The sequence below is a fragment of the Gorilla gorilla genome, chromosome 12 (assembly GCF_029281585.2).
Source record: "Gorilla gorilla gorilla isolate KB3781 chromosome 12, NHGRI_mGorGor1-v2.1_pri, whole genome shotgun sequence".
NCBI classification, from domain to species: domain Eukaryota; kingdom Metazoa; phylum Chordata; class Mammalia; order Primates; family Hominidae; genus Gorilla; species Gorilla gorilla.
In genome coordinates this window covers 109,837,895-109,864,563 of record NC_073236.2, presented here as the reverse complement: position 1 = coordinate 109,864,563, position 26,669 = coordinate 109,837,895, and the positions used below count along the sequence as shown (strand labels likewise).

The 26,669-nt window shown below is 40.2% G+C and overlaps 2 long non-coding RNA genes across 6 annotated transcripts in view; both read right to left on the bottom strand.

Moving 5' to 3' along the window:
* The window catches only part of LOC109025756 (uncharacterized), a 194,089-nt gene that overhangs the window by 89,676 nt on the left and 77,744 nt on the right, over positions 1 to 26,669 (bottom strand). The window lies entirely within an intron of this gene.
* LOC134756806 (uncharacterized) lies at positions 5,824 to 25,453 on the bottom strand. The gene is made up of 4 exons (XR_010130012.1): positions 25,338 to 25,453; positions 14,386 to 14,602; positions 6,461 to 6,613; positions 5,824 to 5,973 (listed from the first exon to the last, which is right to left on the bottom strand). It is a non-coding gene; the product is annotated as an uncharacterized lncRNA (long non-coding RNA).

Sequence of the window (26,669 nt, the reverse complement as noted above, 5' to 3'; positions counted from 1 at the left end):
CTTTTCCTGTCTCTTATATTTCATCAAAAAATTTTCGGGTCATCAGAACAGTTTTGGTGGATAAGATTTATTATGAGTTTTGACAATAAAACTGGATCTTTAAAAAAATATGAATCAGAGGGGGTCAGTGCCATAACAGCACTGCTCTTCTATCTTGTCTGTGTGCCTGCTTTCCCTCATGGATTGTTTTCTAGCTTTCAAATGATGTCAAAAGTAAACAGACTGCTAAATTCATCACATAGGCAATGAACTTTTTAAATCACTATTTCTTAATTTTAAAAACTAGAGGCTGAATGCAGTGGCTCATGTCTATAATCCAAGCACTTTGGGAGGCTGAGGTGGGTGAATCACTTGAGGCCAAGAGTTCAAGACCAGCCTGATCAACATGGTGAAACCCTATCTCTACTAAAAATACAAAAATTAGTCGGCATGGTGGCACACGTCTGTAGTCCCAGCTACTGGGGAGGCTGAGGCAGAAGAATCACTTGAAACCTGGAGGCTAAGGTTGTAGTGAGCAGAGATCGCGCCAATGCACTCCAGCCTGGATGACAGAGTGAGACTCTGTCTCAAAGAAAAGAAAAAAAAAAAACCCAAAAAACTAAAGATTGGTTTGTGTAGTGATTGAGTGGTGGCCCCCCCACCCAAAAATGTGCCTACATTCTAACCTCTAGAAGCTGTGAATGTGATCTTATTTTGAAAAAGGGTATTTGCAGATGTAATTTAGTTAAGGATTGCTAAACGAGATCATCTCGGATTATCTGGGTTGAACCTAAGTCCAGAGGGAGAAACACGGGAGAAGGGGAGAAGAGGAAAAGTCCTGTAAAGATGGAGGCAGAGACTGAAGTCAAAGCAGCCACAGTCCAAGGAATACCTAGAGCCAGCAGAAGCTGGGAGGGGCAAGGATTACTCCCCAGAGCCTTTAGAGACAGCGGGGCACAGCTCACACCTTGATTTCAGATGTTTGGGGTCCAACACTGAGAGAGAATGAATTTCTCTTATATTAGGCCACCCGGTTTGTCGTAATTTGTTAAGGAAGCCAGAGGACATGAATACAGTTGGCTTTCTTTTACGTCCTTTTTATGACATTGTCTTTGTTGACAATTATCAGAAATATAAATATTCATTGAAGAAAATTTAGAAAATAAAGCAAATAAAAAATTTTTTAATTTCCATTTTCTACCACTCAACCATTTTAACATCTTCCATATTCTTTTATTTTTGCTCTATATGTCAATATAGGCATAGAAAAATATGATTGGCGTAATATAAATTATACAATTTATGTATATAACATAAAGTACATAATGCATATGCTTAAAAATTATGTTTACATATTAAAATATATTGACATATAAAATAATATATACTATAAAATAGATTATACAATTGTGAAAGCTACACTTTTTACTTTTTAGATTATAACTATATTTCTATTAAATGTTTTTCTACAACACGGTTTTTCATGGCTGCATGCTATTCCACTGTATAAAATTTACAGTAGTTTAATAAAATCCTTATGTAACACATAGGTTGTTTATAGCTTTTAACTATTACATGCAAAAGTGAGATGAGAACCTTATAGCTTAAACTTTACGTAGTTAATTTTTCCTTAGAATAAAATCCTAGAAGTGAAAATACTTCATTTAAAATTTTGCCCTTGATTGCTTTGACTTTTATCTTGCTCTCTTCATTTCCAGCTCTGAATGTCACAATTACTATGAAGGTGTATGTATGTGTGTAAAAGACAGGGAGTGAAATAGAAAGTGAGAGGAAGAAAAAAGGAAAGATTAAAAGAAACCAAGACAACAAGGTATTATTTCTCAAAAGCATTGATGTTTATTCCAGCTCATTGTTGCCCAGGACACAAAAAGTTTTCTGTTTCTTCCTGTTGTTGAGCTCTGGACCTCACGAAACTTTCTAAAAATAATTATCAACCATAGAATAACCAAAATATTGGCATTAAATAAAGAACATTCAGATTCTCACGATTAATTCTCCAGAAGTTTAAATATGGCCATTCGTAGAAACAGGAACCATTCTCTTCACCAATACATTAAACAAGAGCATTTTGTATGTGTGTGTGGGTGGTAGATGGGTAGGTGTGTGTGTGTGCATGTTCACATGTATACTATGAAGTCTATACAAATGCAAATAAACAAACATGTAAACTTTTTACTATATATACAAAAGTACTTTATTGTATATAATAAAGTAGCTTCATTATATACAATGAGGAAAAGGAGATATGATAGCAAAAATAATCAGTTGTTCCAGCACCATATATTGAAAAGACAATTCTTCGACCATTGAATTACTTTGACACCTTTATTGAAAATCAATTAGCCACATAAAGATGAGCTTTTCAGGATTCTCAGGTCTGTGCCAAAGATCTGTGAGTCTATCCATGTGCTAATACTGTACTGACTTGATCACTGTAACTTTGCAGTCCAGCGATTTTAAGCTTGCAAGCAGAGTGTCATTCCTTGCTGGAAATCAAATTTTATTATCTACAGCGAGGAAAAGGAAGACTGATAGCAAATCCTTTACCGCCTACAAACCCACATTTCTTCTAGAACTCACAGAGGCCAGTGAATAGCCTTAAGTAGACCCTGCCCCTGTTAAGCAGTGACTATGCCTAGGTGTCACATTTTTGATAAAGTTTTCCCCAAACACCCTAGGCTGAATTACCCATTCTCATCTCCTGGCTTTGTCCTGAGGCAGTTGGTTCCTATGTCTGGTGTGGTGGCTAAGACCAACATGGACCCACAGGGGTTCAAATCATGGCTTTACACTCACCTGCTCTCAGTTTTTAGTGAGTTACTGCCACTAAAGTACTGACTTTATGCCTTTTACTCTCGGACCCAAGATATTTGCAGCAGATAAAGGCAAAGTGTTCCTCATGCCTTACTGACAACTTTAGCTTTACTTTTGTCGGATCTTCTGTAATATCCAGTCAGTTACCCTGAAGTAGAATGTAGTTAGAGTCCAGATGACATCATCATACAAAACATTCTTATTTCAGAGACCCGGTCAACTTTGTAATTTTTGTTCAGATTAAGTAAAAATTGGTTCTGCTGCCAGAAAGCCATTTTAAAGTGGCATAAAATAACATAAAAAAATTCTTCCTCAGAACTTTAAAGAATTCAAAATGAGAATAAAATAATGGAAATTTCAGTCCTAACCACAGTATTATGCTGTGGTACAAGTGTGCGAGTGTGATTTTTTTTTTTTAAGAAACAGGGTCTCACTACATTGCCCAGGCTGGTCTTGAACTCCTGAACTCAAGTGATCCTCCCACCTCAGCCTCCCAAAGTGCTGGGATTACAGGTGTGAGCCACCACTCCCAGCCCAAGTGTGATTTTTGGGCAACAACTACCACAGATGACTAAGCTGCTTGAAGTCATCTTGCTTTTATCATGAGTGGTTTGATTTAAATATATGTGTGTATATATATAATTATATGTAAAAGTGTGTAGCAGAAAAAATAAAATTCCCTCCTCTCACTCTACCTGAATTCCAATTTCCCATATAGGAAACCTCTGATTAATGTTTGATTGCTATGGGTTATTTTTTACATTGTTAGTAGCCTCTCAAAGGCTATTGACAAGAAAAAAAAAGATCATTGACAAGTTATGGAGGGGTTTTCCAGGTAGATTGAATCCTGGCATTTATGTCTGATTCCATCTCAAACCTCACTAAAATTACAGCAATGGAATAAAAAGGACATAGGCCCACAGAGACAAAGGGGACAGGATCAACAAAATTTTCTAAAGATGGAAAGCAAGTCAGCAACTGCCCTTCCATCCTGACCTGAGTTCAGATTTGTCTAGTTTACCTGCGTGGGTGGAAGGAGGGAACCAGCAAGAAGCAAGCAAATTCACAATGCAAAAGCTCAGGAAATGAAGGTTTAATATCTCTTGCAAGTGGCCTGCAGAGTGGGGTTGAAGCCAGGATGAGAGGGTGAAAGCCTGCATACGGAGTGCTCAGGCCCTCAGACCCCTTTCCCCATTTCCAGCCTTCAGTGATTCCCCTGTTCCCACCACAGAGAAGCCTGGAGGTTTGCTATCTGGAAAAGCTATTGAGTGGCTATGAACTGGGGGCACTAGATACAACTAAGGCAGTAGGTAGTGCACAAGGGAAGCAGAGGAAGTAAGAGAAACTTGGGACAGGGAAGGGTGAAGTCCCCTTTTTCCTTCTCCTTTGGGCTTCTGGAAGACAAACTTTCAGGTTTATAACACCTCACCACTGGCCTGGTCACTTTCCCAGAATGGAGGAAATTAGAAGCCTGATATCTGAGAGCTCCTGTCAAGGGGGCTGAGACCCATCCTCATTCCTGTGCAGTGAGCCTGCCCAGTTGACAAGGTCCTCTCCCACCTGCTGTGCTTCCAACAGCCTTCCAATGCCTTGCTCAATATAATACCAATGATCAGCCAAGAATCACCAGACATTTGAGGAAATGGAGGTCAATGGATATAGAAAACTGAAAACTCACTGACGAGCAGTATATTGTATGTTATTAGAAATAGAAGATAAATTTTTAAAAATTTATAGAGTCAAAAGACTTTGCCCATGGTGGGTGGAACTCTAAGGTGAATGGGGTGAACAGGGACCTATAGTTTTTCAATAGAAACTTTGTACTACTTGTTGATTTTTAAAACTAGATATTTGTATAAAGTTGACAAAAATTAAAATGAATTTTTAAGAATTTTTGTTTGATTCTTTAACAGTTTTTCTTTCTATTTCACCTTAGACAATGTTTTTCCTGGTACTTTGGGAAGACATCTTCAAGAGGTTGACTGGTAGTTTTACATGTTTGTAACAGTCTCTGTTCATCTACATATCATCTGGACAGTTCCCAACTTCATGATGTCATAAAAAAGCACATTTAAACCAGGAGGTCATACCCTGTTGCACTCATACATGACTATTTATCTATTGTAACCCCCATCTGGCTACAGACATGATAAGACTTATTTTGTCAGCTGGCAAAGCAAATGCTTCAGCTTCACCTCTCTCAGTAGAGCCCGATTCACATGTGCCAGGTGCTTATAGAGCACCATGGCCTGTGCAAAGCCCCCAGCTTGTGTTATTGCCCTTGCCTTATAATAACCCTATGAAAAAGATGCTATTATTATCCTGCATTTTACAGCCAAGCAAATTCAGGCTTGGAGAGGTTAAGTACCTCACCCCAAATCATCTGACAAGTAAATGACAGAGCCAATTTTGTCAGACTTCAAAATCTATGCTGTAATCCACAGCATTATTCTGCTTTTCATGCATTTCACGGCAAAATTGCTCCATAGTGTATCTGGTTCCTGGATCAGCACTGCTGAACAACCAGTTTAGGTGTCACCAAAGCAATGATGCCTTTCCCTACACGTTGTCCTGCCCACCTGAAAGTGCCATGAGATAAGAGCATGGCTGTTTTTCCTTTGCCCCAATCTTATTTCCCACTAAGTAAGATTGAGAAGAGATTCACTCAAAAAGAGTCTTCTGGGAAAATAAGAGGGACTTCATAATTTGAAAATTCCTTCTAAGAATGCTTTTAAGGTTATTAAGTAGTACATCCAAGAGTAGGCAGCTCTTGGGAGAGCCTGGCCAAGGTATCTAGTGATATCCAGGTGACATCTTGTCTACAGATGATGGGAGACAGGGGTGTAGGAATTTTTTGTTCCCTGGAATATTTGATTTCTTGAGGATTTGGAGGTGACAATTCTAACATCATGAGAGCATCACAGCAAACCATCTGGGTGGAGACCACGGGTAATGTACCTGGCACTCATTATCATGGTCCTCTCATTCACAGCACACATACCTTTAAGACAATCCTCACACACCAATATATCCTGCTCGTAGCCTTTTGAAAGAAACATTTCCTTGACAGCATTTGCAAATCATGTTTTGTTTTTCTCCTCTGGAATAATTTGCACTGAAGAAATTCTTCCATATGTCAAAGTTGGTCTCATCATTTTGCTTGAAGGAGGGAGGTAGGGAAGAAGACTATAGTTAAGAAGCCAGTTCAAACCAGAGCATGTATAAATATTGTAACAGCACGCTCTTGGCATGGTGTTCAAGAGCTTTCCGTTCCTGCAGGCTTCACCTCACTTCTAAAGTGTAGGTGATTTTGCACTAAACATCAGGTTCTGACATGAAAAATATGAGAACACAGCTGAAATATAGCTTAATATCCAGAATTTAGATAATGCTAACACCTTAACTGTTATTGTACATAATATTTATGTTAGCTAACTGATTGTCATAACAACACTGTGAGGATGCAGGGGCAATTGCCTCACTATGTAAACAGCATTGCCCTACAGATGGCTGTGCGTGTTCTCTATCCTCTTCACTTGATTATGGCTCCTTGAGGGGAGAGACGGGGGTTGTTAAGGGACAGCCATTGATCTCTAGTGACGGAAGACAAGATCATGTCATGAAATGTCAATGGGGCCTGCCTTACCCTCTCTGGGCCTCTCAGACCTGGTAGTTCCCAAGCACAGCAAATGCTTGAAATGCTTGAATGGCCAGTCTCCATTCATACACAGAACAGGGCCCAGCCACGTCCCTGCATTCCATTCCAGCTCCTTTGTGACCACATGAGCAAGCCAGGATTCTGCAAGACACAAGGTCTAGGTTCAGGAATGAAGGGTTTTGTTTTTCTTTTGTTTTCCCTTGAGGAACGTTCAAAATTCTGCCTCCTCCTAGGCTTAAATTCTGGACGAATTACAATGCTCTGTTATTCCTGTTGGGGGATGAGAGGGCAGGACAGGGGTTGCAAATAAATAATGAAGAACATGTAGACATTTTGGATGCCACACCCTCTACAAGGCCCTCACTTTGTTATCATCTGTATAAAGTTGCACACACACCCTTTTAAATGTTCCTGAGGGATATTTTTCTAAAGTAGTTCATGTTGAAAATATCAAAAGGTGACATCTAATAGGGATTCCAGTAGGACATAAATCTCTGTCTGAAGCCCTGCGAGGCCTGTTCTCCTGCTCCTTCCTTTGTGTGTACTCCCTTGGCCTGGGGCTGCTACCACTGCCCTGTATGTCTCCAAAGCCACAATCTTGCCCAACGAGCTGCCATAATTCCAGCAGCCACCACACCCTTATGTGCCTGCACCCCTATAACCCCAAACCTTCAAACAATACCACCACCAATGCCCTTACCTTGCTTCCACAAAGCTATCATTTTGGGCAACTCCACTGCCACCACCAAGATAAACTCCCTGGCTGATCAACAGAACTACACACTAAGGATCAAGCTTCCACATATATCATAGTGTTATACTACATGGCCTGAGGATGCCTCCAAATCTGAATCCTTACATAAAGAACTGCAACCTAACTTAGTGTGTAAACTAACCGAAAGCCTAAGTAGGAGCATACTCTTGTAACAAATAGCTGAGTCTCAGCCAATCACAGCAAGGGATCTTCAGTAATCGCAGGTCGCTAACTGATTAAAATAAGGCAAGACATCAAGCTGTAACCAATTAAGCCAACTTCGTACCTCACTTCCGTGTTCTGTTCATAAATGCTGCCTGACCTGAGTTCTTAGAACCTGCCTGGTTCTGAGGGCTGCCAGATTTGCAAATTGTTCCTTGCTCAACTAAGCTGTTAAATTTAACTTGTCTAAGCTTTTTCCTTTTAACAATAGTTTACCTGAGACACGGTTTGTTAGCACATTTTCACAGTTGACTTAGCTTTCATCCAGCAATTCTTAGAACCAGCTGAGAATCACCTGGAAAGCATCACATTAGAATCACCTGGAAAGCTTCAAGCACATCCTGATGTTTGGACCCCATGCCCAGAGACACTGATTTAATTGGTCTGGGGTAGGACCTGGGCATTTCCATACTTTACAGGTGATTCTAATGTGCACCAGGTTGAGAACTACAATTTAATTGCCTTTATGTCCCTACATATATGCAAACCATGGGTGGTGCTTACGAACTGAAAAGGCCACATCAAACACACGTAAGTTAAGAGGACACTGATTCAACTTAATGGAGTACATATGTAACATCTTCACATTTTTATATCATGGAAGAGATGCTCTCATGGTCTGAGTGCAAAGGGGATGGAAAGCAGGGCACTTCCTTCAACACTAGTTCCAGGATCTCTACTATTCCCAGAACTCTGAGGGCTAAGCAGCAGCTACAGCTAAAAACCTATTCACATGGTTTTGGTCAACATGAGGCAAGAAGTGGTCCACAAGTCCAACAATTAATGAGTGGTCTTCCTTCCATCATGATGATGAAGTGCTCCTTGCTAGCCAACGTGCATCTTTCTCTTACACTTAAGAGTTGTCTCCCACCAGCCAGGCTCAGTGAATGGGCAGTGTCCTATGGGGTTGTATAAATAGTCAGAAATCAACATGCTGCACTTCTGTGGGGTTGTCTGGCTCTGACCATTCTGATCAGCCTTTTCTGTTCACCTTGGTTTCCACAATAAAACCTTGGCTAGGTGGGGGATCGGGGGTGGGGGAGGCACTATACCATGAATCCAGACCCCCACAGCAGGCTCATCAGTTAGGTTTATCCTCACTCTCAATGAACTGGAAGGTGGTAGAGAGCATGGGCCCTGAAGTCCTAGGTGATATGCCTCTGTTTTAATTCCAGCTCCCACACTTCCGGGCTGTGTAAATTGGAGGTAGTCATGATAACCTAATTCACAGAGTTCTTTTGAGGATTAAATGAGGTCATGTGTGGAAAGCTACTTAGCACAGTGTCTTGGTAAGTAATTAATGTTTTCTAATAAAGCACACAAAAGTTTTCACCTTGGACAACTTTAAAAATCATTTAGAGGAATAAAAAACAGAGAGGGCCATGTGAAAACCTCCTAATCATGCTATTCACTATGAATTTGGAAGTGGCATTGGAAAAGTACGCAAGAAAGAAAAAAACTGAGGGGGGAAGTGATTTTCCATTTCTCGTTCAACAACTCCGTCTTGTTAGTAGTGAGGAAAGCTCTTTCTCCTGGATTCAGCAGAAATCAACTCCTTCTCATGCTTCCTCCTGATGAAAGAATGGGGACCAGGGAGGAAAGGAAGATTCTGAATCAGATAATTGGATCTGAGCCAAAAGCACAACCTTTTCAGTCCCACAGCATGATCTCCAAGGGGCTGGTGAGACTCTGGGACCTCTGATGCCATTCCAGAGGCTGTTGAGAGCTTCAGCATTGCAGTCGCTAACCTCCAATGACCACTGAAGCCAAGACCATAAAGAAAAGTTGCCTTTGCCCATTAGTCAGCAGACTGAAGTCATTCTACTGCTCCACCAGGGCAGCGAAGTCAGGATGCCATGTTTCCAAAATGACTCTACCCAAACCACCTAATGTCCTTAACTGGACTCGTAGCTGAACAACACTCAGGGAAGAGAAATTCTCTCTCATCTTTGGTAAATAAAAAGAGAAAAAAATCAATAAAACAATTTCCAATCTGCTCCTTAAACTCGATGCCCCACTGATCAGAATGAGTCAGGAACAAACACATTAGCTCTGAGAGAAAACAGCTTTTAAAAATAAGATTGGATCTAGTTGGCTGAACAATCATTATGCTTGAAATTCTCTGCGCCATATTTGCCAGTCAATAGAGCACACAGGGATATATACCGCAGGGACAGTGCCTTTCATCTGCCACCCGTTTTCAGACCACATTTATAATTGCTATCAAGATCATCAAACCATCCAGGGACTTTAGGGAAAAGCATAATTCTCACCAAAATGAAGCAACGACTAGTTTGTAACACTAAAATAATACAGTTACTCTTGAGACCCAACTCTTTATTCGAGCTTCTCAAATTGGAAATACTATCTTTTACTAAAGATTTGAATCAAAGTTTAGGTCCTACTAACCCCTGCCTTACCTGTTCCTGTTCAACTAAGTCTTTGAGGTCCAGTCCCACACAGTCCCCACGCCAACCCGCATCAACACAGAGCATATCAGAAGTCCCATTGTTTTCAGTGGACAGGGTCCAGATCAGTTGTGTTATCACAGGTCTAGAGTTTGGGGTGATACCTGGGCCCTTTGTGTCCTACTCCAGAATTACTCTGTTACCCGTCTGACTTTTAAGAATGCCATTTCTAGATATCCCACTGTTGGGTCCAACTCACAGAATTGTCTTTTAAAATGCTACCTTCAGGCGGGGCACGGTGGCTCATGCCTGTAATCCCAGCACTTTGGGAGGCCGAGGCGGGTGGATCATGAGGTCAGGAGATCGAGACCATCCTGGCTAACATGGTGAAACCCTGTCTCTTCTAAAAATACAAAAAATTAGCCAGGCATGGTAGCGGGTGCCTGTAATCCCAGCTACTTGAGAGGCTGAGGCAGGAGAATCGCTTGAACCCGGGAGGCGGAGGTTGCAGTGAGCGGAGATCATGCCACTGCACTCCAGCCTGGGTGACAGAGCAAGACTCCATCTCGAAAAAAAAAAAGGCTACCCTCCTCTAAAGTCTGTGATCTAACTAGTCAGTTCTGTTTGGGCCAGTCCTGGCTTCTTCCCTTCCACACTTGCCACTGTCACCACCAAGCCTGCCTGAATTATGAGAAATATTTGCGTTTTGTTTTTTGTTTTTGCTTCAACCCCTTAATCTCAGATTAAGCATTTGAACTATAGGCTACATGGCATGGGGCAAGTCACCAAATACTACAACAATAGCTATGTGCTCCTGGGCAAGTCAATTTACCAGCTCTCAGCATCAAATTGACCTTTCAAGTTTACCTAGTGTAATGTACACAGCTGGTGCCCAGTCCATATCTTCATTTCTAGGGTGGGCACCCTCCCCAGTGTTCTGAGTGTTAGCTGCTAATATTCAGAGTTGCCGCCTTCTTTTAAGAAGTGAATTGCCCTCAGTCCACCCTCCATTAGCCTGGGCAGCCCACAGCTAATGACTGGTTGACATGGAGTACAAAGGGTTGACTCCCTTGTTTCAAAGTCGGCCACCTGTGTGGCGCCATGTCTACTCCAGAGCATCCCACGAGATCAAGCTGAAGTTGGGTTTAGCTGAGACCATGCCCTTGCATTCTTTCCTCTGCCATGTCCCGCTTTCCTCATTTTCTTTCTCAGGAGAGCACTCTCTCAATAACTTGCTTGCATAAACATCCCCAAACCCTGGCTCAGGCTCTGCTTCTAAGAAACTCAACACAAGGAAACTAGGATTTTGTGTGGAACATGAATTGGATCAGATAAAGAGTAAGGCAGGGAAACAAGTTAGGAGCCCGCTGCCACAATCCAGCTAAGAAATGTTGTTTTTTATCTGTTCTACTCTGAAATTCTATGGTTCTCTGAACAGAATGCTGCTAGTAGTCACAAAAAGCTCATTAACTCTCTTCCATATGTTAGAAAGAACATAGGTCAAACTGGCACAGTGAGTTGTCTGCTCCACTGAGACTGGTGGTCAGAGAAATAACAAACAGAGAAAAAATGGAAGCATTTGATTTACCGGGAACCAGATTGTAAAAACAGATCATCTCCCAGTTCTTCGTTGAAACGTAAAATTCCACTGGGGATCCAAAGACAGGTCCCTTGACTTAGTATGCTATTGATTACACGTAGATTGTCCAAGGATAATCTAAGCCATCCACGCTTTGCCCCCAAGGGTTCTTCCTGGAGTCAACAAGTGTTGCAGAATGTGACTTAAACATAACTTGAAGGTAAACCTACTTCAGATCAGAGACATCAAGATGTATTCAAAACCAGATTGGTCTTGGGTTATCTATAATTCCAGTCAACATGGGAGTTTACGCCTTTTCTTTGACAAAGGTAAGTACATCACTGTTTTTCACACAGGTCTGCAGAAATATCCTCAAGAATTTGAAGTTCTCTATAAGGATTGTTTTTCTATTTTAAATTTTTATGTTAACCTTTAAAAAATTAATCTAAGTGAATTCTATTTCTCATAGATGGCCACTGATAACTAAACCTTGCCATGAGATTTCGATGTTGGTGTTATAATTGGGTGTTGACCTTATTGACACTAAGGTGATTATCCAGAACTACAAGTGCAAACTTTTAAGGAAGAATCTCTCAAGCTGGACATTTGTAGGCATATTCTCGTGAGTCCATGAATTTCAAAATGTGAATGATTGCTTCATTTCTGAATGTGATCAATGCCTAAAAATTCTAGTTGCAAAATAATGGCCACTTGCTATTGATTACACATCAATCAAAATGATGGCAAGTGGCCATCATTTTGCAACTAGAATTTGTAGGTATTGATCACTGACAAAGTGAGGAGCTGGCATTCTGGTTGCTCAGCTGCCACTGCAGAACAGAGAAGGACACCTGAGCAGGACGGATGAAGTCCCCTTCTTGAAAAGTCACATAATATCAAGTATTCCCATCCCAGGGTTGGTATGGGTTATCATATTGCCATTACCATTTATTTTTAATTAAAAATCAGGCTCAGGGCCAGTGGCTCAATGGATAATGCGTCTGACTAAGAATCAGAAGGTTCCAGGCTTGACTCCTGGCTGGCTCAGTGGGACTACTCTGAGTTTGGCTGGGTGCGGTGGCTCATGCCTGTAATCTCAGCACTTTGGGAGGCCGAGGAGGGCGGATCACCCTGAGGTCATGAGTTCAAGACCATCATGGCCAACATGGAGAAACCCTGTCTCTACTAAAAATATAAAAGTTAACCCGGTGTGGGGGCGCACACCTGTAATCCCAGCTACTCAGGAGGCTGAGGCACCAGAATCGCTTGAACCCGGGAGGTAGAGCCTGCAGTGAGCCGAGATCACACCACTGCACTCCAGCCTGGGCGACAGAGCAAGACTCCATCTCAATAAATAAATTAATTAATTAATTAAAAATCATATAAATTATTAAAGCAGTGCCCATGATATTGTTCCAGCTTAAAGATGGTGCCTATTTTTTTTAATCTCTGGCTCTACAGAACTTAGTTGCTGGGCTCTTTCTTGGGAGGTATTCACTAAACATCTGACAAGTGAATATGCATTAAGCCACAGAGAAGGCCCCTCAAGGAGTTTATAGACTAACAGAAAACCGCCCAGATTATAGTGACCATTTGATTTATCACAAAACAAGTCTGTGCATTCACAGGTGCTACAACTAGAAGGAAAAGAAAGGATTTGATTACCATAAAAGTCAGGAGAATGATCCCCTCTGGAGGAGAGAAAGGGGACAAGACCAAGGAAAGGGAGACATTCTGCGATCAATGGCAATCTTTCCATTGCTTAACGTGGGTGACACTTACATGAGCATTTATTTTCAAACTTGTAGGTCCCCTATGCATTTATTTCAGGAACAACAGTAACAAAAATCAGTGAAGCACTGTGCTCTCCAAAGAAATGCAAACCAATGTGACCACTGTTATATAAGAGAAAGAGTACTGGTCTGAGTCCAAATTCCTAATCTGAATCCCAGGTTTGTAACTAATTAGCTGAGTAACCATGGTAAATCACATAACCTCTCTGAGCCTCAGTTTTCCTATCTGTAAAATGGGGATATATAAGTCACCAACTTCACAACGTATTGTGATTCTGAAATGAGATAATACATGTGAAAGGGCTTCATTGTTTTGTAGAGTGGAAGGCATTCTAAAAACATAAACGTGATTAATTTTATTTGGAATTATTATTGCAGCTGAGACACTATGTCTAAGAAAATGCGGGCCCTAGGTCCCAGGTTCCACTGATATCAGTTCATCGGTTCTGTGTCTTGCAAAGCACATCTTCCACATTCTCTCTGGACCCAGGCCTGCCTCCTCTCCTGCCTCCACTCTCCAACACAGAGCCCAGGCTCCTGCCATGCTGTGCCCTTGCGCTTCTCCCATTGTGTCACACACTCTCTGGGTGACTTCCCATACACTGTTTCTTCTGTTTTTACTCACCTGACCCACCATCCAGCTTATAACGCATTCATTAATGCAACAAATATTTACTAAGCATCTGTTATGTGCCAAGCACTGTTCTAGGCCCTAGGGATAAGTTCCTGACCTCATGGTGCTTACATTCTGGTGATGGCTCAATTCAAAAACACCACTTGCTCTAGGATAATTTCCAAAATGTCTCCTCCCTACTCCCTTCCCACAACCACCCACCACCAATCCCCACTGAGCTAGTGAATATCTCTTTTTGTCCTCAGAGTGTCCTGTACACTCATATGACTCTATGGTGATCATTCATGCAGGTGGTGGGCTCTTCGGTGTCATGATTACTTCTTTCACCTTCATTTGCGGAGAAGCACACAGAGCAATTATAATAGCTAATGGCTAACAAGCACTGAGTGCTTAATATGTAGCTGGCACAGTTCTAAGCACTTTTATGTATTATCACATTTAATTCTCACAAAAACCAGCAAGGTGGCCATTACTGTTGACCCAGTTTGAAGATAAGAATTCAAGCACAAGGAAGTACACTAACTTGCACAGGATCACAGAGCTGGTAAGAAGCGGAGCCCAGTGTGAATGAAGACATCCCACTCTTGGTCACTGCACCATACGTCCTCACAGTTAGGAGACACTAGAGGTGTTTGGGAGCGGAAGAAAGGCAAAGAACTAGTAGGGAGGATGGCCATTTGCTTGGCAAATAACATGACAAGGAGATCTTTTTTATTAGGTGCCTTAGAGTTGGGATGAGCCTGAAAGAAGAAAAAAGAGTGTTCTATTTAGATTCCTGCATCCATTCCCATTTCCTTTATTTCTCCCCTCTCTAAACTTAAGCTATCTAGGGATTATCCAATCAATTAGAACACACTTTAATTAATGGCATTGTTCAGGCTGGTCTGTGTTCATTCAAGCCCCAAAAGACAACTGCATAAATGAAGCGGGGGACTGGGGGATTCCAGTCTCCTTCCTGTCAGTCAACTTGGATCCTTCTGGGAAGCAAATGTGAAGACAGGTTTTCAAGGCCAGATTGAGCCCCAGAGATCCCCTGGTCCAGCAGCAGGGAACTCAAATGCCTGTGAGGAAGAGCACTTAACAGAACCAGGTGAAGCAGGCAGCAGGGAGGTGTTAAGCAGCTTGTACAGGACTCAAGCGTAACAATCACTGCCTATCACCTTGCTTTTGATAATTTTGTGTGGAACTTCTGGTTAAGCATGGCAGATTAAACCCATGCATTTATATCTACTTCCTCCTCCAATCCTACTAAAATGACAGTAAAAGAGTTTTTTTAAGTGTGAATCCATAGGACAAAAAGGAGAAAGAACATGGCGGCAGACACAGGATGGCAGCAGACACAGGATGGCAACAAGACTTTGGAAGAGGGAAGTGATAGATGACTTAGTATGGAGAAGGCTGAAAACTAGGCATGAAAAAAGGTGAGTCAACAAGATACAAATCAGTTTGTACCTCAGAAGCACAGAAAAGCTCTGAGCTTGAAGGAATCAGGTATCCTCAATGTCTGGGGGAAGAGATGGGGCTGAAAATGCAAGGACTAAAAGCAGTTAAGAACCCCATCCTCAAGTTACTAAGTAACTATGCCTCCCCACTTTGGAAGAAAGCTAGAGGTTTCCCGTTGGTGTAACAGAACCAAAAATGATCTCTCTTGAGGACACCAGGCTTCTCAGAAAACAAGGGTGGGGTGCCTCCATGAAGAACCATACCATACTAAGTGAAATTGGACATATTAAGAAGGAGACAGTATGTAGAGGGTTTTGCATGTCTTTCTTTAAGCTTATTCCTAATATTTGATGTTTTGATATTATTATAAATGGTATTTTTTTTATTTTTTATTTTATTATTTATTTTTGTTTTGTTTTGTTTTGAGACAGAGTCTCGCTCTGTCACCAGGTTGATGTGCAGTGGCATGGTCTAGGCTCACTGCAGCCTCTGCCTCCTGGGTTCCAGTGATTCTCTTGCCTCAGCTTCCCAAGTAGCTGAGGTTACAGGCACATGCCACCACGCTGACTAATTTTTGTATTTTTAGTAGAGACGGAGGTTTCACCATGTTGGCCAGGCTGGTCTTGAACTCCTGATCTCAGGTGATCCGCCTGCCTCGGCCTCCCAAAGTGCTAGGATTACAGGCGTGCACCACCACACCCAGCCATAAATGGTATGTTTTAAAAATTTTATTTTCTAATTGTTTATTGACCATTAACCTTGTATCTAGGGGCCTTAAATTTACCTAACAACTTGTTTTTGTTTGTTTGTTTTTGTTTTGTTTTGTTTTGTATTTTGAGACAGAGTCTCACTGTCGCCCAGGCTGGAGTGCAATGTTGCAATCTTAGCTCACTGCAACGTCTGATTCCCGGGTCCAAGCAATTCTCCTGCCTCAGCTTCTCGAGTAGCTGGGGTTACTGGCACACACCACCATGCTGACTAATTTTTGTATTTTTAGTAGAGACAGGTTTCACCATGTTGGCCAGGCTGGTCTCGAACTCCTGACCTCAGGTGATCTGCCCGCCTCAGCCTCCCAAAGTGCTTGGATTACAGGCATGTGCCACCACACCCAGCCATAAGTGGTATGTTTTTAAAATTTTATTTTCTAATTGTTTATTGACCATTGTCAATATCTAGGGGCCTTATATCTAGGGGCCTTAAACTTACCTAACAATTTGATATTTTGTTTGTTTGTTTTTTGTTTTGTTTCATTTTGTTTTGTATTTTGACACATAGTCTCACTCTGTCATCCCAGCCAGAGTGCAATGGTGCAGTCTCAGCTCACTGCAACCTCCAGTTCCTGGGTCCAAGCGATTCTCCTGCCTCAGCTTCCCGAGTAGTTGGGACTACAGGCACGCACCACCATGCCCAGCTAATTTTTGTATTTTTAGTAGAGACGGGGTTTCACCATGTTGGCCAGGCTGGTCTCAAACTCCCAACCTCAAGTGATCTGCCCTCCTCAGCCTCCCAAAGTGTTGGGATTACAGGCGTGAGCCAACCTAACAATTTGAATCCTACTTTTGTGAAATCTTTTGAGCTTTCTGTATACACAATCACATCATCTACAAATAACGAGAGTTTTATTTCTTCCTTTCCATTCATTTTGCCTTTTTTCTTCTTGACTTATTTCCCTGGCTAGAACATTCAGTACAATGTTGAAGAGAATTGGTGCTAGAGGGTATCATTGTCTCTTTCCTAATCTTATTGGGAAACCTTCCAAAATTTTACCATTAATTATGTTTTTTATTAATTTATAAATTAATTTTCAAGTAGATTTTTATTACTGTTTTTTACAAATTTCCATTATCTGAATAAAAAAATTTCCTTTTATTCTTAGTTAGCTAAGAAGGTTTTTTAAAAAATCATATGTTTTGCTTCATCTATCAAACTTATCATGTGATTTTTCTCCATTATTGTGTTAATTTGGTAAATTGCATTGGCCAATTTTTTAATGTTAAACATACCCCTTGATTTCCTATATAAATCCAACTTGGTCATGATACATTATCTTTTCTACATATTGCTGGATCAGGCTGTTAATATGTTCTTGGGATTCTGTATCATCATTCAAGTAAGAGATTTATCTGGAATATTCCTTTCTTGTAGTGGTTTTTAATACATTTGGATGCATAACAACATCTCTGAGCCTCTGTTTCCTTTTTGATAAAATTAAGACAATTTACCAGAATTTACAGGGTTGTTACAAGATTAAGTTAGAAAATACGTGTGAAATGACTTGGCACATTTCCTGGCACAAAGTAGGTACTTGACAAATATATATTGAAAGATTAGAATGGACTGCATCTCTAATCAGGTAAAACTTAAGAATAAAATGTGTATATAAAACAATCCAAAGAATAAGTTAATGAAAGTAACAAAGGCTTCACTTCTAAAACCAGTAAGTAGGATTTGACACACAACAATCTAATTCATAGAGCCCCAACTTACGTTCAGAACTTACAATCCAGAGCCCAGTGAGGGCAAACCCCAGATCAGAAAGGTTAGGAAAAAGAGGCCAAGACCTCCACAATACCAGCTATTTCACTCTCCAGTGATAATTTCTAGTTCCACCATCTCTGTAAAGGTGAACTGGTAAAAAGCAGCCTGAATTGGCAACCAAGAGACTGTCCTTTATTAGTTCTGTGACCTTGCATAAATCACCTAAGCTTTCTGGGCTGCAGTTTTCTCATCTGTCTAAAAAGCAATAATAGGGTGTGGAGCAGGACAGCCAAATAGAAGCCATCACCAATCATCCATCCCCCGCTACTGGAACACCAAATTTAACAACTATCTACACATCGAGAAAGCATGCTCATAAGAACCAAAAATCAGGTAAGCAATCACAGTACCTGATTTTAACTTTACATCGCTGAAAGAAGCATGACAAGAGTAGAAAAGCATTCTTGAATTCCAATGCCACCTCTCCCCTATTCCCCTGCAGCATGGCATGGAGAATCTGTATGCTTGGGGTAGGGAAAACACAGTGATTCCGCGATCCTGCATTGAACTCAGTGCTGCCCTGCCACGGCAGAAAGCAAATCCGAGCTAAACTTAGCAGGTGCCTGCTCACAGAGGGAGTATTTAGACCAGCCTTAGCCAGGGGGGAATTGCCCATCCCAGCCATCAGAACTTGAGTTTCAGCAAGCCTCATCACCACAGGCTGAAGTGCTCTGAGGTCCTAAATAAACTTGAAAGGCAGTCTGTGTCACAGGACTGCTATTCCTAGGCAAGTCCTCATGCTCTGCTGGGCTCAGAGCCAGTGGACATGGTGGGCACAAAACCTACTAACACACCATCCAGGGTGGCTAAGGGAGTGCTTGCACCACTCCCCCCTCAACCCCAGGCAGTGTACCTCCCAGAAAAAAAAAAAATTACTACTTCCTTCTGCTTCAGGAGAGGAGAGGGAAGAGTAAAGAGAACTTTGTCTTACTTCTTGGATACCAGCTCAGCCACAGTAGGATACAACATCAGCAAGGGTTGTGAGGCCCCCATTCTAGGCCCTAGCTCCCAGATGACATATCTAGACTCATCCTGGGACAGAAGGGAATCCACTGCCTTGAAGGGAAGGACCCAGCCCTTGCAGGATTTATCACCTGCTAACTAAAGAACCAGGAGTAATACCTAGGTAGCCTTAGGTGAGACTCTGAGATGTATAGAGCACAAAGCAGGCCCTTAGTGTCCCCAGTTTCAGGTCTTGGCTCTTGGACAGCATTTCTGGACCTGCCCTGGGCCAAAGGGGAGCCCACTGCCTTGAACAATGAGCTTCAGGCCTCAAAGCATACACCACAAGCTGACTGAAGCATTCTTGGGCCTTAGTTGAACATCAGCGGTAGCCTAGTTCTAGTACTAGGGTAGACCCATCACCCTAGTCCATGGGTCTGTGGTGGGGGAGGCCATGAGGAGAGGCTCCTCTGCCTGTGGAAAGGGGAAGGAAGAGTGGGAAGGACTTTGTCTCATGGTTTGAGCACCAGCTTGGCTGCAACAGAATAGAGCACCAGGTCGATTTCCAAGGTTTTTGACTCCAGTTCTTGGCTCCTGAATGGCATCTCTGGACCCACCTGGGCCCTGGGGAAATCACTGCCTTGAAGGGAAGGAGGCGAGCCTGGCTGGCTTTGCCACCTGCTGATGGTAGAGCTCTAGGGCCTTGAGTAAACATAGGTGGTAGCCAGGTGCTGTTACAGCAGTCCCTGCGTGAGACCCAGTATTGTGCTGGCTTTAAGTCCGACCCAGCACAATCACAGTGGTGGTGGTGGCCACAGTGCTTGTGTCCCCCAACCCCCAGCTCCAGGAAGCTCAGTACAGAGAGAGAGGGGCTCTATTTGTTTGGGAGAAAGTAAAGGAAAAGAACAAGAGTGTCTGCCTGGTAATCCAGATAATTCTTCCAGATATTATCTAAGACCACCAAGGCAGTACCTCTATGAGTCTGCAAGAGCTACAGCATTGCTGGGCTTAGGAGGCCCCTCATGCAAATACAGCTTAGAACACAACATCCAAGTCCTTTTGAATACCTGGAAACCCTTTCCAAGAATGACAGGTACAAACAAGTCCAGACTCCAAAGACTACAATAAATACCTAACTCTTCAATGCCCAGACACTGACAAACATCCACAAGCATCAAGACCATCCAGGAAAACATAACCTCACCAAATAAACTAAATAAGGCACCAGGGACCAATCCTGGAGAAACAGAGATGACCTTTCTAACAGAGAATTCAAAAGTGTTGTTTTGAGGAAACTCAAAGACATTCAAGACAACACAAAGAAGGTATTCAGAATTTTATCAGATAAATTTTAAAAAGAGATTGAAATAATTACAAAGAACCAAGCAGAAATTTTGGAGTTGAAAAATGTAATTGGCATACTAAAGAATGCATCAGAGTCTCTTAACAGCAGAATTGATCAAGCAGAGGAAAGAATTAGTGAGCTTGAAGACAGACTATTTGAAAATACACAGTAGGAGGAAACAAAAGGAAAAAATAAAAAAGAATGAAGCACACCTATGAGATCTAGAAAATAGCTACAAAAAAGCAAATCTAAGAGTTATTGGCCTTAAAGTGTAGGTAGAGAAATAGATGGGGTAGAAGTTTATTCCAAGGGATAATAACAGAGAACTTCCCAAACCTAGAGAAATATATCAATATTCAAGTCCCAGAAGGTTATAGAACACCAAGCAGATTTAACCCAAAGAAGACCACCTCAAGGCATTTAATAGTCAAACTCTCAAAGGTCAAGGATAAATAAAGAATCCTAAAAGCAGCAAGAGAAAAGAAACAAATAACATACAGTATGTCTGGCAGCAGACTTTTCAGTGGAAACCTTACAATCCAGGAGAGAATGACATGACATATTTAAAATGCTGAAGGAAAACAACTTTTACCCTAAAATAGTATATCTGGCAAAAAATATCCTTCACACATGAAGGACAAATAATGACTTTCCAAGACAAACAAAAGCTGAAGGATTTCATCAAAATCAGACCTGTCCTACAAAATATGCTAAAAGGTGTTCTTCAATCTGAAAAAGTTCATTCATGAGCAATAAGAAAGCATCTGAAGGTACAAAACTCACTGGTAATAGTAAGTACACAGAAAAAAAACACAATATTATAACACTGTAATTGTGGTATATAAACTACTTTTATCTAAGAAGACTAAAAGATGAACCAATCAAAAAAAAAACTACAACAACTTTTCAAGACATAGACAGTACTATAAGATATAAACAGAAACAACAAAAAGTTAAAAAAGCAGGGGATGAAGTTAAAGTGTAAAGTTTTCATTAGTTTTCTTTTTTGCTTGTTTATTTATTTATGCATTCGGTGTTAATCTGTCATCAGTTTAAAATAGTGGGTTATAAGATAGTATTTGCAAGCCATGTGGTAACGTCAAATCAAAAAACATACAACAGATACACAAAAAATGAAAAGCAAGAAATTAAATCATACCACCAGAGAAAATAACCTTCACTAGAAGGAAGACAGGAAGGAGGGAAAGAAGGAAGAGAAGACCACAAAACAGCCAGAAAACAAATAACAAAATGGCAGGAGTAAGTCCTTACTTACCAGTAACAACATTGAATGTAATGGACTAAACTCTCCAATCAAAAGACATAGAGTGGCTGAATAGATTTTTTAAAAAAATAAGACTCAATGATCTGTTGTCTACAAGAAACATATTTTGCCTATGAAGACAAACACAGCTTGAAAATAAAGGGATGGAAAAAAGATATTCCAAGCCAATGGAAACCAAAACAGAGCAGGAGTAGCTATTCTTACATAAGACAAAATAGATTTCAAGACAAAAACTATAGTTAAGAGACAAAGAAGGTCATTATATGATGATAATGGGGTCAATTTAGCAAGAGGATATAATAATTGTAAATATATAAATGCCCAATACTGGAGCACCCACATATCTAAAGCAAATATTACTAGAGCTAAAGAGAGAGATAGACTCCAATACAGTAACAGCTGGGGACTTCAACAACCCATTTTCAACATTGGACAGATCTTCCAAACAGAAAATCAAGAAAGTAACATTGGACTTAATCTGCACTATAGATAAGTTGGACCTAATAGATATGTACAGAACATTTCACCCAATGGGTGCAGAATACACATTCTTCTCCTCAGCACAAAGATCATTCTTGAGGATAAACCATATGTTATGTCACAAAGCAAGTCTTAAAAAATTCAAAAAAAAATGAAATAATATCAAGGATATTCTTTGACCACATGGAATAAAACTAGAAATAAATAACAAGAGTAACTTTGGGAACTATATAAACGCATGGAAATTAAACAATATGCTCTTGAATGACCAGCAAATCAATGAAGAAATTAAGAAGGAAACTGAAAATTTTCTTGAAACAAATGATAATGGAAATATGACATACCAAAACCTATAGGATATAGCAAAATCAATAATAAGGGGGAATTTTATAACTAAAAGTATCTACAACAACAAAAAAAGAAAAACTTCAAATAAATACCTAATGATGCATCTTAAAGAACTCGAAAAGCAAGAGTAAATCACACGCAAAATTAGTAGAAGAAAAGATACAATAAAGATCAGAGCAGAAATAAACAAAATGGAAATGAAGAAAACAATACAAAAGATCAGTAAAACTAAAAGTTGGGTTTTTGAAAAGATAAACAAAATTGATAACCCTTTAGCCACACTAAGAAAAAAATAAAGAAGACCCAAATAATAAAATTAGAGATGAAAAAGGCATTAAGACCAATGCCACAAAAATTCCAAGGATCTTTAGTAGCTACTAGGAGCAACCATATGCTAGTAACTTGGCAAATCTAGAAGAAATGGATAATTTTCTAGATACATACAACCTACAAAGATTTAGCCATAAAGAAATCCAAAACCTGAACAGACCAATAACAAGTAATGAGATTGAAGGCAATAAAAAGTCTCCCAGCAAAGAAAAGCCAGAGACTGGATAGCCTCACTGCTGAATTCTACCAAACATTTAAAGAAGAACTGATACCAGTCCTACTCAAACTGTTCCAAATAATAGAGGAGGAGGGAATACTTCCAAACTCATTCTACAAGGCCAGTATTACCCTTATACCAAAACCAAACAAAGATACATCAAAAAAGGGAACTATAGGCCAATATCCCTGAATAATATTGATGCAAAATTCATCAAAAAAATAGTAGCAAACGAAATTCAACAACACATTAAAAAGATTATTCATTATGACCAAGTGGGATTCATCCCAGGGATGCAAGGATGGTTCAATATACAAAAATCAATCAATATTATGTCAACAGAAAGGACAAAAACCATATGATCATTTCAATTGATGCTGAAAAGCATTTGATAAAATTCAAGATACCTTCATGATAAACATGCCTCAACATAATAAAATTCATATATGATAGACCCACGCCAAGTATTATCCTGAATGGGGAAAAACTGAAAGCCTTTCCTCTAAGATCTGGAACATGACAAGGATGCCCACTTTTACCACTGTTATTCAACATAGTACTAGAAGTCCTAGCTAGAGCAGTCACACAAAAGAAAGAAATAAAGAGCATCCAACTTGGAAAGCAAGAAGTCAACTTAAGTTTGTTTGCAGATGGTATGAGCGTATATTTGAAAAAACCTAAAGACTCCACCAAAAATATTATTGAACTGATTAACAAATTCAGTAAAGTTCCAGGATACAAAATCAACATACAAATATCAGCAGCATTTCTATATGCCAACAGTGAACAATCTGAAAAAGAAATCAAGAAAGTAACCCCATTTACAACAACTGCAAATAAAATAAAAGATCTAGGAATTAACTTAACCAAACAAGTGAAAAATCTCTACTGTGAACACTATGAAACACCGATGGAAAAACTTGAAGAAGACACAGAAGAATGGAAAGATATTCCATGTTCATGGACTGGAAGAATAAATATAGTTAAAATGTCCATACTGCCCAAAGCAATCTACAGATTCAATACAACCCCTGTCAAAATATTAAGTTTGGTACAAAAGTAATTGTGGTTTTTGCCATTACTTTCAAAGACAAAAACTGCAATTACTTTTGCACCATTCTAATACCAATTACATTCTTCACAGAAATAGAAAAAACACTTCTAAAATTTATATTGAACCACAAAACACCCAGAATAGCCAAAATTATTCTGAACGAAAAGAACAAAACTGGAACAAAACTGCTCATGGGGTATTACTCAAGAAATCACATTATCTGACTTCAAATTATACTACAGAGCTATAGTAATCAAAACAGCATGGTACTGGCATAAAAGCAGACACATAGACCAATGGAACAGAATAGAGAACCCAGAAACAAATCCATGCATCTACGGTGAACTCATTTTCAAAAAAGGTGCCAAGAACGTATATTGAGAAAAAGACAGTCTCTTCAATAAATGGTGCTGGGAAAACTAGATATCCATAGCAGCAGAAGGAAACCAGACCTCTATCTCTTGCCATATACAAAATCCAAATCAAAATAGATTAAATACTTAAATCTAAGACCTCAAACTATGAGACTACTGAAAGACAACATTGAGGAGATGCTCCAGGACATTGGAGTGGGCCAAGATTTCTTGAGTAATACCCCATAAGCATAGGCAACCAAAGCAGAAATGGACAAATGGGATCACATCAAGTTAAAAAGCTTCTGCACTCCAAAGGAAAGAACAAAGTAAAGAGACAACCTAAAGAATAAGAGAAAATATTGGCAAACTACCCATTTGACAAGGATTAAGAATCAGAATATAAAAGGAGTTCTGCCAGGCACAGTGGCTCATGCCTATAATCTCAGCACTTAGGGAGGCAGAGGCAGGAGGACAGCTTGAGCTCAGGAGTTTGAGAGCTGCCTGGGCAACATAGCGAGATCCTATTCTTTGAAAAAGGAATTAAGACAACTGAACTCATGGAGATAGGGAGTAAAAGGATGGTTATCAGAGGCTGAGCGTACTGAGGGTTAGGGGGGGAAGTGGGATGGTTAATGGGTACAAAAAAACATAGAAAGAATGAATAAGAACTACGATTTGATAGCACAACCAGGGTGACTATAGTCAATAATAATTTAATTATACATTTCAAAATAACTAAGAGTATAAATGAATTGTTTTTAACACAAAGGATAAATACTTGACTTGATGGATGCCCTATTTACCCTGATGTGATTATTATGCATTGCATGCCTGTATCAAAATATCTCATGTACCACATAAATATATACACCTACCATGTACCCACAAAAAATAAAAATTAAAAAAATTTTGAAATGCAATAATAATACCTGCCCTGCCTATTTCATATGGTTATTATAAGAATGAAATGGGTCCAGGCATGGTGGCTCATGCCCATAATCCCAGCACTTTGGGAGGCCAAGGCAGAAAGATCCCTTGAGGCTGGGAGTTCGAGACCAGCCTGGGCAACATAGTAAAAAAGACCTCATCTCTACAAAAATAAAAAATAAAAAATTAGCCAGGTGTGGTGGTGCATACCTATAGTCCCAGCTACTTGGGAAGCTGAGGCAGAAGGATTACTTGAGCCCAGGAAGTGAAGGCTACAGTGAGCCAAGATCATACCACCGCACTCCAGGCTGGGCAGTAGAGTGAGATTCTGTCTCAAAAAAAAAAAAAAAAAAAAAAAGTTAAAACAAGCTACATGCAAACATAAACTACATTATTATAATATTATCAACAATATGTTAAATTCTTTCTGTTGATTATATTAGTTAATACTTAAATAAGCCTATGTGGTAGGAGCAGACCTAAGGTATAGAATGCATAAGCAATTCTATAAAATAAAAAAAAGGTCCTACAGCTAGTAAGTGGTGCAGCCAGGATTTACTAACCTGTGTTCTTAACCTCTAGATTATATAGACTAAGAAAAATGCTGATCTTCCATTCAAAACAAAAATTTCCATATTTTATATTGTGGTAAGATTGATAGTATGGTATTAAGATTCAACAGCATTTAACACAACAACATCTACTAAAGAGTGAAAAGAAAAATGTCTCCTTTTATGACAATCTCTTTTCTCCTCTGAGAATCATTTCTTTTCTGTTTCATTAAAAAAAGGAAAAGGTACCACCACAGGAAATGTTTCATCCCATAAAGCTCCAGCTAGTCCAAAGTCTCCTTGGACAGCTGCCCCAGCTGTGCAATTGGAAGACATTAGACTTTAGGGAATTCACAGTTCTCCTGTTCACCTAACATTAAATGGTTCCAACATTTCATTCACTCAGAGATTGCTCTCCAACCTACAGTAGCTTTTTCCACCTCTGGACATCCTTTGTCAGGTCTCTATTGTCTCATTGTAGAGTCAGCAAATAGTCAACAGCCTTCTCAGGTATGTCATTTTTAAACACAACTGACGTTGGCAACTCAGCCCAAGGTCTCACCTTAGAGACAGAAGCTGTCATAGGAAGAGGTCCAGCCCTGTGGCATGAGTAAGGCGCTAGAATCTCTAAGCCTCTGATTCTTCATTGGTTAGGCAGGATTCATCATCTCATCTTTGTCTGCTTTCCTGGGTTGATGTGCAGAAACCATAAGACAGTGCTTGGGAAAGTGCTGTGAGAACTACAGGACCCTGTTCATGGTAAGAAACAACAATTGGGACCTATCTAGTGTGTGATGTGAAAACATCACTGTCTGGGACTCAGGAGTCTTTGTCTCTTTCACGCAAAAATCTAGGAATGAGGCCAGGTACAGTGGCTCACACCTGTAATGTTAGCACTTTGGGAGGACAAGGTAGGAGGATTCCTTGAGCCCAGGAGTTCAAGACCAACCCAGGCAACAAATTGAGACCCTGTCTCTACAAAAAATTTAAA